We start from the raw sequence: 16,414 nt of genomic DNA, 5'->3' as shown, positions 1-16,414 counted from the left end.
GGTTTTTGAGTTTAAGGTGGAAACGTAAACTCGGCCCATAGTTTAGGGAGGTAAATATGACTTTTTTCAAATATCAAACCCCTTAACAGGCCTCTGTCAGAAAAAAAATCAGAGTTACAAATACTAACGGGTCCACAAATCATAAGTGCGCTCGGTATAGTTGTGTTTAGACTCTTAATGGTCGCACTAAAGCAAATTTGCAGGCCCGGTATATATAATCAGATAGCATAACCAAATATGAACTCTAGGTAGAGCTATTGGATATATATATAATCAGATAGCATAACCAAATATGGTCTCGACAAGTGATTGATGGTTAGCTAAATTTCAATCGATTGATGTGGAGATATATATTTTTTTGTATCCACAATTTGTTGCTGATATTTGGGCATAAAATAAATTCTTTGCATTTATTTTTAAACTGTAATAAATTCATAGTAACTGTTCCCAAAATATGTTGCCAAATACTCCTAGTGACATGAAATAAATTTAGCAGTACAACTGCAACTGATGCCTTTCTGTAGCAATTAAGAGTAGCCAATCTTGTTCACACGGCATGCATTTCTAAAATTAGGTGTCACAAATCTGCTCCTAAAGTGGAGTTGAACACATGTCAGCGACGCAGCAGCTATAAGTATATGCTTCTTATACACACCAAAATGAAACTCATGCAGCTCCGCGCGCCACCCCCCCCCCCCCCCCCCCTCTTTTCACCATGGCAACACAGAACCTTATCAGTTTCAGGGCCGTAGCTCTCGCGTGCCTTGTCATCTTGTCGTCGACATATGGCGATCCTGAACCAAGTGTTCATGAGGAGAGCCAACGCACCACATACATCATCCGTGTGCGGCCGCCAGTGAGCTTCTCCGATGACACTGCCGGGCTCGACCTCAAGCACTGGTACGAGTCGTTCCTCCCGCTGGAGCCCATGTCCAAGGAGACTGGGACTGATGCTCGCCCCTCGCTCCTTCACACCTACCGGGCGGCCATGACTGGCTTTGCGGCAAAGCTAACGGAGGCCGAGGCAGCAAGCCTTGCAGCCAAGGACGATGTCCTGGGCGTGTTCCCGAGACGTCGCGTTGCTCTCCAGACAACGCACTCGCCGGAGTTCATGGGCCTGAGGGCTACGGCCATGTACGGCAACAGCCACAGCGCATGGAACGGAGCGCTCGGCCGCATGGTCGAGGGCGTCATCATCGCGGTCCTCGGCATGATGGTTAACCCCAACTCCCCAAGCATGTGTCGTTCCGCGATGACGGCATGCGTGCGCCGCCGGCGAAGTGGCACGGCAAGTGCGACTTCTGGGGCGGCCGGAAGCGTTGCAACAAGAAGATCGTCGGCGGCCGAACGATCTTCCACTCCCTGAAGGACGGTCACGGGACGCACACGGCGAGCACCGCCTCGGGGAACTTCGTCGCCGGTGCTAGCGTTCTCGGCAACGGGAACGGCACCGCTGCTGGCATGGCGCCACGTGCACACCTCGCCGTATATGAGGTCTGCGACAGGGTTTTTAATTCCGGTAGGGGAAAAAAATCGGAACCCACCGATAAAACCGATATATCGGGAATATCGGGATTTTTTATTTTTATTTTTTATTTTTTTATTTATTTTTTAGTATAAAAAATATTCATTAAATCAATTTCGACCGATAAAAAAAATATCGGACCCCACCGATAAACCCGATATATCGGGTATATCGCGAAATTGCGGCCGATATTTCTAACCCTGGTCTGCGATGACACGGGCTGCGACACCGCCGATGTGCTTCGCTGGAATGGACGCTACGATATCAGACGGCGCTGACGTGCTCTCCCTGTCGTTCGGTGATGACCATATCAAGCCATTTTACCAGGACACAATCGCCATCGGCGCGTTCAACGCCATGAAGAAGGGCATCTTCGTCAGCTGCTCTGCCGGAAACTCTGGCCCGGACCCAGGCTTCCTCATGAACGACGCGCCGTGGATCCTCACGGTCGGCGCAGGGACAATGGACAGGCAGATGCAGGCGGTCGTCAGGCTTGGCAACGGCCAGACATTCGTTGGTGAGTCCGCCTATCAGCCCCATGGCCTGCTTCCCGGTCCGACACAATTGGTTACTCCTGTTCAGCACAGCAGCTCAGATCCTGAATGCCAGCCTTTGACCGGCGTGGCTGGCAAGATCATCGACATCGAAGATGTCTGTGATGACATGGTCCAAACTGGGATTCTCGTCAAGGACTCTGGCGGAGCAGGTATGGTGCTAACTGGTGAAGAGGAGGATGGTAACACGTCTTACACCGACGCACATGTCCTGCCGGCATCCTACGTGACATACAAAGAAGGTATAGTGATAAGGAAATACATGAAAACCACCGAGAACCCAGTGGCTGCGATCACATTCCATGGCACATCATTCAGTGCATCCACAGCTCCCGCCGTTGCTTCCTTGTCCTCTCGTGGTCCAAGCCTGACCACACCTAACATCGTCAAGCATGACATCATTGGCCCCGGCAGGCCGGCATGAACATCATCGCCGCATGGCCGTTCAAGGTTGGGCCAGAGGGGGGAAAAACGTCAAGGTGGTGGGATTGGGGATTTTAGCGATGTTACCTTCAACATCCTCTCTGGAACGTCAATGTCAACGCCCCACCTCAGTGGGATCGCCGCACTCATCAAGAGCGAGCACCCGGACTGGTCCCCTGCAATGATCAAGTCGGCGATAATGACGACAGCCGACACAGTTCGCTCCGATGGTAAGCCGATCCTGGATGAGAAGCTCAAGACTGCAGGAGCCTTCGACATGGGCGCTGGCCATGTCAACCCTTCTAAAGCCGTGAACCCAGGCCTGGTGTACGACATAGATGAAGCACAGTACATTGCTTACATCTGTGGCCTTGGTTTCACCGAGGAACAAGTGGAGATCATCACGCATAAGAGGAATATATGTCGGAGCATAAGCAAGATCACTGGTGCTGAACTTAACTACCCATCCATAGTGACGCAGGCGAGTGGCAAAATCACAGTGAACAGGATGCTTACAAGTGTCGACAACTCACATGGCAAGTACAGGGTGGAGGTCAGTGTGCCCAACGGTGTTGTGGTTAAGGTATCCCCCTCAGTGCTCGAGTTTGGGGGGCTGAATGATAAGAAGATCTTCAATATTAAGATGAGTTGGGACCCTCTCAAGACCAAGCAGGTAGAGGGGAGCCTGAAATGGATCTCCAAGACTCATGTTGTCAGAATTCCTGTAACAGCATTTTAATATTGTGGTTTAATGAGAATAACAAATATAGCGGATGCCAATCTTCTTTTCTAATCAACCTTTATGCACCTATGTGGATCGTACTGTAGAAAGATCTGTGTGTTTACTATTGAACACCAACGTTCCAAAACAAAATCTCCAAATTTGTTGATTTCGATTTGTCAAACGTACAATTTCCTCCATCATTGATTCTATTATTGATGCAGGAAAAATAGCTAGTACATTAATTAAGCTAAATGATAATTAAACTAATGAGGAAATTAAAGACAAAAACCTGAATTCATCGTACTTTCGTAACGATATGTAGAAAGTTTTTTTTTGTCAAATCAAAGAAGAGAGAAGCAATGTGTTTGAAAATATAAGATATGCATTACTCAATCTTCGCTATATTCTCGGTCGTCAGTTCCAAAATATAGGTCGCCTTAGTTTCATTACAAGCTAAATTTCACTAACTTTGACCAACGTTATACATGCACATCATCAAATTAGTTATATACTAGCAATCTGTGGTATCCTTTTCATTAGACTCCAGAGTCGGCGCCTCGCAAAGTTTTATGGTATCCATCATGGAAGCTCGATGTTGAATCTCGATCGTGATCGAGAACAACATATTCTGGGCTAGTGGGAAGAGGCTCACTCGATCGAGGGGGATGATGAATGTTCATCTTCACAAAAGTGAAGGCTATCTTCCGAGTCGTATTCTTCGAAAGATTCTGCAACTTCCAAGAGAACGGGCTCGGATGATATGAACGGAGATGTTTGTATCATCTCCTCGAGCGGGTTTTGCTCGGGAAGAGGCTTTGCCAAAAGATTTTCCAAGCAAGGAGTAGCGGTGGCCGGGCCAGTTTCCCTAATCTTTTCCATTAGGCTCCCATGGGATGCTAGAAGTTTTTCTAGCGGGTAGCCTAGGAGAAGATCAAAATTGAGGATATTGTAGACGTAGAAATCTAAGTGCACCTCGATTTTGTCTATTGTGATAGGCACGTCTCTTGCGATCCCCTGACATTCAAAGAAGAGTCCGGATGGACTTTTAAAATACTTCTTGGTCGGGGTTAAAGGCTTGTTACCCACAAGAGTATCCAAGAGGCACTCGGGTATGATGCAAACCGAAGCAGCAGGGTCATGAAGAGCTTCTACGGCATTTCCCTTCATAGAACAAGAGATGGTCATGGAGGTTGAGCTAATTCAAATTGCTTCGGAAGAACGCCTTGCCTCCTTCGACCAATCCACTGTAGGTGTATGGCGGAAAATTTTATCGAGAGTCTCATAAGGACACATCGATTCCGTAGACTTCTCATGCCTAAGATGATTCGAAGAGAACTCCGAAGGTTGATTTTCTTCTTCCTTCGGTGTTCGTGGATCGGGAGAGAGCTCAACGGACGAATATTGGGATGTGGGAGATGAAGGCTCGGGTGTTGAGAGACTCTCAGGGCTCGACGCGGATTCCTCCCGTCGGGGTTCACTATAGTCGGTAGCGAAGAAAGAGTTTTCTAGGATGCTATCTAGGATGTCTCTTCCTTCCGCCGGAGTTGTGTGTGTGAACCAATCTCCGCTAGTGATGTCAAGCTCTAGGGCAGATTTCATATCTAAACTCGAGTAGAAGATGTTCAATGATACATCCTCGGGTATAAAAAAGTCCCGGCTGCACTTATGGACTCCTTCTCTAATTGCTCAAAACCGAGGATGTCAGTCGGTAGGGAGTCTATGAGTTTGGTGAGAGAGAACGAGTAATAGAAGTCATCTCGAAGTTGTTCCCGATCACCGGGCATATCCCCTATCGTGCAGGTGTACCATTGCTCCGCCCTCTCTGTGAGAGAGAAAGGAAATAATTTCCACCGTAAGGCTTCCTGTGTCATGCCTAGGGTTACTAGACCTGAACACAGTTCCTCGAATTCTTGCAAATGCTCATAGGGATCTTCATTAATTTCTCCAGAGAAGGGTCACTTCCGAACCATGGCTATAAAGCCAAGGTCGAGTTCATAGCTAGATGAGGAAGGTGGTGATGGCTCAGTGAACTTGACCTTAGGAGTAAAATGGTTGTGGATAGAATGTTGCTCCGTGGTAACGGGTGTAAACATAGCAGAAAGAAAATCAAAAAGGACGGTTAATACATCCCATAGTGTAACATCCCATAATTGTATGGAATGTTATATTCTTCAAAAATACGAATGTTCAAAAACTTTTAGTGTGGAAGTGTTATTAGCTAAGGTCACTTAAGTTAATGCTAACCTTCCTCCAAATTCCTAGAGTTTAATTTGTAATCTTAACACAAGGATCTAAATGCTAGTGCGAAACATTTGGGTTTTATTGGCTCTACTTGTTTCAAATTTGTTAGGATGATTTTTGTTTGAAATTGAGTGGTTTTTAATTTGAATCAGCCATTCAAATTAAAAACAAATACTAACCCTAACCCCTAACTCGTCCCGGGCCTAAACCCCAAACCCAGCCGGCCCGACCACTTTATCCTCGGCCCAAACCAATGCCACGGCCAACACGCGCGCACGCACACGTAGGCTCCGCACGGCCCAGCCGGCCCGCTACCGCCCCGCCTCAATGCCCTCTGCGCCTGAGCGCCACCTTGGGTCACTAACAGGCAGGCCCCGCCTGTCAGCTTTCCCCTTCCTCACACCGCCCGCGCCTCCCCTTCTTTCCCAACCGCAACGCTGCTCCGCGACACCGCACGAAGTGCGTCTTCCGCCGGGCGCCTGGTCAAGCTGACGCCACCGCCTACCGCCGTGGTTGGCCACGACCACCCGCATGCTCGATTGTTGGTATTTCTTAACTCTTACAAAGAAGTCCGCAAGCGCACGGAAATACCGTTGTAGCACTTCACCCGGGAGTATTCAGGGTATAGTATTTTCCACGAGGAACGGGTGTGTAACTGTCTTCTAACTAGATTACCCCGAAGGAGATAAGAGATAGAGAGACCTTAGGGTAGTGTGGTTCTGATCTAAGGATGGGCTCAAGGGAAGATAAACTTATGTTTTCACTCGCTAACTTCAGGCACCAGTCTGACCCTGGTCTGCCAAGGAATATCCGATATCGCTCTATGTCGAACCCAGGCAGGGGGGACTACACTAACCACGCAGACTATCTCCGTAGCGGACGGACAGGGCTGTCACCACCTGCTGTCTACCCCACAATGCCAGCTGAGCTCGAGACAAACAAAGGTAATCTAAGGCCCAGACACCACACCTATGCCTTCGACTACTACTCTAGAGTCGCGCTGTAACACCCCGGGTGTTTAAAACACTAAACATAAAATATTATACATAGCATCATGCATAATCATCAAGATTAAATTAAATAATGCATTTCTTTTATCTATACAAGTGCATGTGTATGTGTGTCTATGTGTATGTGTGCAAGATGTGTAGAATAGAGTGCTCATGTACCTTTCACACTCACCATGAAATGATAAACAAAATACATCACTATACACTCTAAGTGATGTTTATAATTTTGCAAGAAGAATTAAATTCAAATAAAAGGTGGACACATGAAATAAGGAATAAACTCAAATTAAAGAAAACATGCTTTGAAAATAACTTTCAAATCCTTGATCGAATAAACTTTTGCCCAAAACAAGAGTTGTAGAGTTTTAAATGCGGAACAACTTTTATGTTCATGATTTTTCAAGTTACTATACAAAGATTTAAGAAAAAAAATTGAATTTGGATTCAAATAGAGCAATAATGCACTTTGTCAAGAATTTAAATTTAACTCTTTATCTACGCTTCAAATGAGTTTTTGCCTGAAACGAAAGTTGTGAAGTTCGAAATTTTCTACAAATTTCGTGTTGAAAGTTTTTCATGTGTCCATTGGAAATTTTGAAAATTTTTGAGTCAAACCCGGCCCAAACCCTTTTCTCTCTCCCTTCTCTCTCTACTCTCTCTCTTCTCTCTCTGTTTTCTCCCTCCCCTGCTCTACTTCCCTGCTTCCAGAGAGCAGAGCCGAGCAGGCCATCATGCCGCGATCGCACGCGCGCCTGCAGCCCTGCACACTACCACGGCCAGGCAGCGCAGCCATGCTGCATCGCCACTGCTGCCTCCCATCCTCGCTGCATCCCTGACCCGGAAGTGATGCCGTCGAGCACGCGCCGCGCCTTGCCGTCGCTGACGCTCCGCTCCGCCCGCGCACGCCGCGCCCCGACGGCCGGTCAAGGACAACCAGGCCCGGCTGCGCCTCTGCTCCCCTCCCGGGCCTTTAGTGCAGTGCCACCGACACCTCCATCCCCTCCTCTCACTCCCTTCTCACCTACAAAAGGGCCGCCACACTCCCCTGCTCGCGCGACTGCGAGCCACAGCCGCCGCCCGAGCTCCACCGCTGAGCTCCCTTCTCCAGCCCTCCACTGCTGAGCTCCCTTCTCCAGCCCTCCACCGTCCAAGCCAACCGCCGAAACGGCATCCCCACCTCCCCCTGCAGCTCCACGGTGAGATCCCGGCCACCCAAACCTGCCAGAACGCCGCCGCCGTCGCCATTCGCCGCCGCCGGAGCCGCTGCTCCGGGGAGACCCCTCCTCCGCCCTCTCTCGGCTCCAACCGACCTCGGGGATGGCTTCAACTCGCCCCAACGAAGCTCCCCGGCCCGCTTGCCTCCACCCAGGCTCGCCGGAGCGGCGCCGCCGCTGTCCGCCAACGCCGCCTCCGCTACTGCACGCCGGCGAACCCCATCCGGCCGCCCCCAGCCCAATCGAGCCCACCTAGAGGTAGAGCGTGGCCTCCTCGTGCTGCTCCCCCTCCCCTCCCTCGCCTCCGGCGACCACCGTCGCTGGGAGCTGGCCGGCCGCCTCCTCCTCTGTTCTGTCTCCGGCCAGGGACCCGATGGCAAGCCCCCAAATCTTTCCAGGGACCTCTGTGCGAAGTTTCGTTTTCTTTTTTTTTGTTTTCAAAAAAACAGCAAATTCGTAAAATCAATATAAATTCTTAGAAAAATAAGAAAAATGCAAACTCAATTGATCTGAGTTCCTTGTTACTAGATCTACAACTTTCATTACATGCACTTTTTCATTTGCTCACTGGTTTTTGTTCTAGATTAAATACAAATTTTATTAGTCCTTTATTTAGATCTCCAGATCTAGCCATGATCTGTAGGTGAATTTTGGATAGATTATTCTAGACTGCAATTGTAGGACTCTCTAAAAATATGAGGTCCTTTTGACACTCCTAGCTATAGGTTTTATTTAGGACTTTATGTATACCTAGGATAAATAATTTTATTTTTCCAAGTTGTTCCACCTTGAACCACAAGCTGAAACTTTTTCAGCGCTTTTGAGTTGTTACCTGGATGCTTTAGAAAAATGTAGGGACTTTTTACCCAAGCAGAACATGCTCAAGTGTTTTATGCTATGAATAAATGCACTAAACTAAGAAAAATAGTTCCTCTACCTAGAAAAATCTGATGTTTTTATAAGAGCTGCTATTTTAGTACTGTATCTTGCTGGAAAAATTTAAACCTTTGAAACTCATTAGAACTACCTGTAGAATTAATTTTCTTTACGGAAGTTGTACATTGCTCTATTTTTCATGCCCTGTACAATGCTTGTTTACTTGTGAAAAATTTATAGCCAGCTCATATTTAGGTAGACAACACTCAGTTAAAATTTAATTACCAGTACTTGCATATTTTGACCTGTAAAATTCATTTTTTGTTTCTAGCAGTAGCTGTTGTTTTATTTTTCATGGTTAATATGCTGCATGAGATGGGCTGAAAATTTTACAGTAGGCAAGTTGCTCAGACATGTACCTTACATAAAAATTTCAAACCCAGAACCTCTGTGTAACTTTAATTATGATAAGGACATGCTTAACCTAGTAATAAATGTGAAAAATCATTTCTTTTGCTGCATAGGGAGAAAAGGTAAAATCCACCCTAGTTATTTTGTGAAGTCAGATATAATGATTATTACTCTATAAATGATTGCCCAAAATGATGTAACAAAATATTTTGCAAATCATCTTGAGTTGCGTTGGATTACAACTCTATAGTGAAGAATTGAATAAATCCTTATCACTAAAGTAACTCACGCATATGCATTTCATATAGATTCGACTACTCTATCAGACGGTACGTACGAGCTGGTGCCGAAGTCCGAGAGTGAGCAGCGTGAAGCTCAAGTGAATCTAACTGAAGCCACTGAAGACCCGAACCAAGTTTCGGAAGAGCCAAGGCTAGCTCCGCTCAGGAAGGCAAGCCCCGGAGTATGTCCTATCTATTTCAAATTTATGCAACTGCTTATATTCCTATCTACTTGTGCATTTACGTTTGTAGGAATTGCTTGAAACCCTAGTTGCATAATCTTAAGTACCTATGTTTGAATACTAGCATGTATAGGTCGCTAGTTGGCTATGCTAATGGTTCGGTAGAAGTCGAGTGATTTCCTGTCACTCGCGAGCTCATAGGAGTTGAATGCTTACTACACACTGCAATATAAGGGTTACGGGCGGGGTTGTTGTACTTGTGGTACCCCGTCTGATTAGCGAAAATGGATAAGGCCGCAGTGTGTGGTAGTGGTGGTTAAGCTTTTGAACGTACTAACCACATGCCGAGAATATGGTAATCGGTAAGCTTAAGTACCTGATGGAACCGGCCGTGGAACATACTCCCCACTGTCTGGTCTTTGGTCACGCACGGGTGCAGGGCACCCTAGGGCGGTGGGCCTGTTCCATGCCCGGGGAAAAAGGGGAAAAGTCGCGAGGGTGATTGCATTCCCCATGCGTGTGTTTAGGTCTGCCTGGCCAGGTTAACAAATTCGATTCGAATCATCCACCTCTCACGGATATTGGGACTGCTTAACCCTTTTGCCACATAGAGTAAGAAGTGGAACAATGATGATGAGAAATATGGTTGAATGATGAAAAATAATTGTTTTTCATCATGTATGCTATTGAATAGATGCTAATGTAGAATGGTTAATTGACCTAGAACTTGAAAGCTAAAATCGGAAAGTAAGGACTTACTCTTTATTTCTTTTCGGCAAAAACAAAACCCCTCAAGCCAGAAGCCTTGCATGTCTAGTTAGAGGGCTAAGTATATCCTAGTCGGGTAAGCCTTGCTGAGTATTAGTAAACTCAGCCTTGCTTGTGGCTCAATTTGTTTCAGGGGATACTTTTGAGGACATGATTGCTGGTTTGACTTGGCCGTGTACTCTGCCTACTGGTTGGTCGGTGGAGTGGGATACGACTCCGACCAATGTTGACAATGCCGAGTGATGTCATGTACGGGCTTCATCGTGACATCCTGTATCGTCGTTTAGAACTCGCTTTATTTCCGCTACAGTAAACTCTGAAAGACTTTCAATTTGAACTTCAAGTACCTTTCTAAGATTTCGAACTCGGTTTGTAATATTTAAGTTAAGACTCTGTGATGTAAGAATTTTTGAAATGTTGTACTCTCTGGACTCACCTTCGTGTGAGTTGCATGTAAGCTTTGGGGTTCGAATGCAGCTTAGGTGGTTTTATCGGGACTTTACCCGACTGGACTGTCGGATTATTCCGTTTGAAGTGCGCGTTAGCTGGGATTACCTTTATGTTGATGGTTAGCGCACTTGAGCTGGATTAATTCGGGCGGTTCTGCCACACACGCAGGGTTATCCCGTCTTTATCAGGGGCCCTCTTCTAGAGTATCCGCTATAAGAACGGACGATGAACCCGCGAACGAATGAGAACAAAAGAATAACTTAACTAGAACTCACCGAATAGAAGAACCCGAATATGTACTCCAAATGTACCGTATCTATAGAGGTACAAAGTCGAAGAGACGCCGACAAGTCTAGCTCTTCTCTGCACTCCTTGCTCAAACATTCCCTAGGCTAATGATACAAAGAGGTGGAGCCTCTCTACTCTTCTCCTTCACATATGAAATGGTGTGTGGTGGAATGGTGAATGGTGGTGGAATGAATGAATGATGGATGAATGAGGGGGGAGGAGGCCCCCCTTATATAGTGGTGGAGGTGAAGTAGGGGCTAGTCCACGTGGTTCTTTACAAGGGAACCTTATCTCCTCGGGATGAGGTTGCTTAGGGGCTACTCCTTCCCAAGATGCACCTAGACATATTGCAGTCCAGGTTCGGCCGACCCTGGGGTTCGGCCGACCCTAGGTGGTGCTGCCCCGGGTCCACCTTCCTCTGGGTGACTGACAAGTCGGCCCTGAGCCTTATCCTGAGGTGCATCTTGTGTGGCGCGCTCGTTTCCTCTGATTTGTGGGCCCTCCTTGTAAGTGGCATCTTTGGGTAGTAGTATTTTGTGCATTTCATTGTGTTTTCTCCCGTGTTTTCCCTGCTTTTGCAGATGTGGGTGCTTGCAGATGACAATTCACCAAAACTCGTGGAATTAATTAGTTATAAGTCCTATATCTAAGTTTGGTGATTATTTAACATGAAAAGCTCCAGGAGTTGACGGTTGATTTCAGCACTTAAGGATCGTCAACAACACCCCCACACTTAGCCCTTTGCTCGTCCTCGAGTAAAGTTTGAAGGACTAAGGTGGTTGCCACTTCTTGAACATAACCTGCATACAAGTTATTCCAAGCTTCTTCCAGTCCTTGTGAAACTTTTTGAGTGGCTAAAATGCTTTCTTGGGTAATTGAAGTATGTAACGAAGCAGACTTCAGGTTCCTAGCTTTTCCTGCTCAGAAACTCGGGTTTTTATTTTTATTTTGAAAACAAAAACATAGTCTTGCTCCTCAAATTATTCTCTCGAATCATTCTTTTTGCTTCAAAACCACACCAAGGCAAAGTTGCTGCCTTCTTTCCTCCTATCATCTAATCAGGCTTATGTGGAGCTCAGGGTAGGGGTAAAAAGGCACATTTTCTTTGATTATGTTGTTAAGTCAAAAATAAGATCCAAGCAGAAACAAGTCATACAACCTGATCAAGTGGTGCAAGTGTGTGGAATATTTTTGGTGGGTAGTGTATGGACTTCTTTGCATGATCTATCTCTCTCCTCTTTTTTTTCTTGGACATGGGCTATATATATATATTTTTCTTCTTTTCCATTTTTTTCAACATGTCTTGTGGACATGTGGCATACCTTCTTTGGGTATGCATCTTTTCTCCTCTCTTTTTTTTTCTTTCTGTCATGCTTTTTGAGCATGTGGCATACCTTCTTTGGGTATGCATCTTTTATTTCTATTTGTATAGCCCATTTCCTTGATGGTAACCTTGGAGAGAGAGTCATGATAGAACATGGAGTTTTATTTTGTGAGTGGATAGAAATGCTCTGCTATCTTCCATTGTAGAAGTATAGCATGTGAGTGAACGTGTACACGATCTTGATCATGAGAGTATGACAAGTCTCTAACAAGGGTCAAAGAATTTGACAAAACTCAAGCAAAGTCAAGCTGCATATGAGGGTTTGATCATGAAAATCTAACTTTGGCCCTGGTAGGAATTTGTAATTTGAGGAGACAAGCCATTTTTTTATTTTTGAAAAGAAATCCCAAGTACTTTGCAAGGAAGAGCATGATTCCATTCATTCAATCATATCACATTCGTCAATTACTTAGATAGCATGGGTTCCCTATGTTGATGATTGTTCACAAGAACCAGAGAGAATGCAAGGAATAAAGAGTATGCAAATTTATTCATGAAAGTGCATGGAGTGCAAGGCCCTTCTTTGCATTGTGATTTGGAGTTGAAATTTTAGATTAGAATTTATTTGAATAGGGAGGTGTGAGTTTAGGAGAGCAAACCAGCGTGATGGATGAAGAAGGGTTGTATAGACCTCCTTAGGAGTTCAGCGGGCCTCGGGGGCCCGGCCGACCTTTTAGTTGGCCTGCTAGGTCCTGTCTTGGGCATGTTGCTTGGAGCTGGTCTATCGGTGTCATGCGTGATGTTGAGGGAGAGATCTCAAGTGAGTTTGTTCCTTGTGCTTTGAGAGATCTCCCCCACACTTATTCTTTTACCTGCTTTTATTCAACACAACAAAGGTGGAAACAAGCAAGGACTCTGCCGGTTGTAAACACCGGAGAGTATAAACTTTTATTGAACAAGTATTTGAAAAATACTAAATTTCTTTTATTTTGTTTTTTAGTTATCTTATATATTTTTTTATTTTATTGCTCCTATGTTTTTTTCATGGCAAGCTAGGCATGATGGGTAACTTAGAAAGGTGGAAGCATGATATGAGGATGCACGAGTTATGAGATTACTTGCATGAGAACTCGCCAAGCATGAACGATAATGCAATAGCTAAGCTTGGTGAAGCAAAGTTTTGAATTTTGTTCTGCTTAGTTCCTCGCGCATTTGTCCTCCATGGAACCAAGGAGCGTTGCATGAGTGTTGGGTTGTTGCACGTTGCTCGAAGGTTGTTTTCTTTTTATTCCCTGCAAAAGGTTAGTGGACAACAAATACTCGAGGCATGTTTAACAAATTTTGAAGGGATTTCATCTTTGCCCTGAGATTAGTTGTTCACATCCATGCTCTAAGGAAAAACAGATTTGAAGGTTCAAAAGCCATGGATCCCAAATTATTTGCCATTATTTTATTTCATCATTTTTTCAAGAGAGACATATACTTTTTTTTCAAAGGGTTTTTATTGCTGTTCATCAAATTTTTATCTTTTCAGAAAACTCAAACAAGGCCAGGATAAAACTACATGAACACAAAGGGGCATTTTGACAAAATACTCCCAGTGCACCTTGAAAAGGTGATTTGTACCTCCTTTGTATGTTGTGCATTCTTTTGAAGTGCGTCCGGAGCCTTGGTTACCTCCAGAATGAGTCTAGCTTCAGGACTTACCCATCTATTTGAAGTCTTTCCTGTAGGGGTTAGTCCACAAAAGATATACATCCGACGCCTATGAAAGTATTAACTCTGATGGATCATTAATCAAATTTGACACGAAGTCTCATTTGATTAAACATCCCAAGCACTAGGCTAAAAACTAGAGCATACCAAAAAATAGGCAAAGGTTGTATGCATTTTGTAAAATCAAGCTATGTTCAAAGGGAGATAAATACGAGTGAAGGATTGATGAACATTGACTTACCTTGGCACATACCTGAGTGTACTTACCAGCCGCGTATATGGATGTAAGTCTTGGAGTTGCTGCAGTGGTGGCATGGTCGCATCTGGTTGTCAATGGCTCCTCCCTTTTGATGCAGGCTGAAATGGAGGTGGGCACCATGCCAACTTAGGTGAATAATCAAGGTCAGGTCATACACACGGCTAGTGTGTAGAAACCATGGAGTGGAGTAGCAAAGCCCTAGATCGTAAGAGGAACATTCCTCTTCTTTGCATGCGTTGGGGCTGCTAGTGACGCTATGCAAAGCTGGCAGCGGATGAGAGTTATGGCAAGGATTTGCAAGCGTGTGAGAGCAAGGTTGGGTGGAGCCATGTGGTGAAACATTTTTCTGCTGAAGAGTAGTGCCACAGCTTAAAGGCGTACACACAAGACAACCTTTGATGTGTGTAGAGCTAGCTGGCTCACTCTTAGTCCCTTCCTTTCCCACTCCTCTTGTTTTTATATATACCCTCTTTTTCTCTCTCTCTCTCTCTCTCTCTCTTTCTCTCTTTTTTTCTTTTTTTCTCTCACTACTTTTTTTTCTTCATCTCTCTATTTTTTTAGAGGAGTAGGCTAATACCAACCTTGGTACGGATGGACCTTATTGCGGGGTGATTACCAATCTCCCCCACACTTGGATTGTGTCATACGACACTAAATCAAGTGTGTGGTGTTGGTGCCTCCTTAAGAGTGTGCTCCATCGCAGATGTACCAAAGTGTTGGTGCAATACCCATGTTTCCGGCCATCGTATGTCCCCTGTTCTTCTTAATCTTAACCTGCAATGGTTAGGGCAAAGAATACCCGAAGGTGCATACTAAACTGAAAACATGTTCATGCTTATTATTATAAAGAAGGAATTTTTTTATATATATTATATATATATTCTTTTTTCTTTTTTTGATAATTCGAGCTGTCTCCCGGCAGCGCTTCGTTTAAGGTCACGAGCTTGACCATGGGGGCTTCTTCCTGCAGCTATCATCTGGTGGTGTAGCCCCTACCTTCACCACCATTCGTCAATTGTGCTTAAGCTGCAGGGTTAGTGCGATAGTGCAACCATGAAATTTACAATGCTTATGATAAACAAAGGTGTCTACAACCATCCTTCTAAACATTTTGCTAGCAAGGAGGTTGCAGCTCGCGAAGGCATTCGTGGTGCAACAAGTGCCTGACTCTGGAGGGGTGCTAAAAGAGCATGGTGGTGGTGATTCCAGGATAAAGATGTGATGCTCGTCTATTGAATCTTTTTCTTCGCATTCCAGAGGCACTGCCTCACTAGATTCCCTAGCCCAACGGTTTTCTATCGCAAGAGGTTCTCGATCATGATCCAGAACAACACAATGTGGGCTAGTGGGACGAGGCTTGAACTCGATCAAGGATGATGAGGTTTGCACCATCATCTCGAGTGGATTCTGCTTGGGAAAAGGATTCGTCGAAGGATTTTCTAAGCAAGGTGTGGCAGAAATCATTTTTCCCAAGTTTCACGAATAGGCTCCCTAGAGTTGTATGATGAAGGTTGTCCGGAGGGCAGCCTATGAGAAGATCAAAATTGAGGACATCAAAGATGTGAAAGTCAAGGTTGACCTCAATTTTGTCTATAGTAATTGGCACGGCACTTGCGACCCCTCGGCACTCAAGAATGTGTCCAAAGGGACAACTTTCTAAGAGTTTGTCGGATGGCGCTAGCGAAATACTACCTGAGAGAGAGTGTGCCAAGTGCCATGGCATGATATTACCCTCCATGTTGGGGATAAGCTGGGCTTCTACGGTGATTCCCCATATGGAACATGGAATGATCATGGAGGGTGATTCAATCCAATCTGCTTCGAAAAAGTGTCTTGTTCTATTTGACCATTCCTCCCTGATTTCCTCCTTGAGAAGTGCGTCATTGAGAGGATCGGGAGAAGAAGCAGTGTTTGGAGGAATGAATGGTGATGTAAGCATCGTCTCTTCGAATAGGTTTTGGTCGTCATGATGCTCCACCATTGGAATTTTCGGGTAGGTGATAGGAGGGGTGAAAGCAGTTTCCCAGGAATCATGATTGAGGCACCCATGCGATGATTTTTCTCGGAGAAAGTTTTCTAAAGGAGAGCCTATAAGAAGATCAAAATTGATGATCAGGTAGACATGGAAGTCTAAGCGAACCTCGATTTTGTCTATCTTGACCGGCACT

General features: G+C 45.3%; 1 pseudogene; it reads left to right on the top strand.

Annotated features, from left to right (window-relative positions):
* The first annotated feature begins 715 nt into the window (after positions 1–715).
* On the top strand, positions 716–3,241 carry LOC120702096 (annotated as a pseudogene).
* Positions 3,242–16,414: the final 13,173 nt, after the last annotated feature.

The sequence above is a fragment of the Panicum virgatum genome, chromosome 4K (genome assembly GCF_016808335.1).
Source record: "Panicum virgatum strain AP13 chromosome 4K, P.virgatum_v5, whole genome shotgun sequence".
Lineage (NCBI taxonomy): Eukaryota > Viridiplantae > Streptophyta > Magnoliopsida > Poales > Poaceae > Panicum > Panicum virgatum.
The sequence above is the reverse complement of the archived record's forward strand: the minus strand, read 5'-3'. Positions and strand labels throughout refer to the sequence as shown.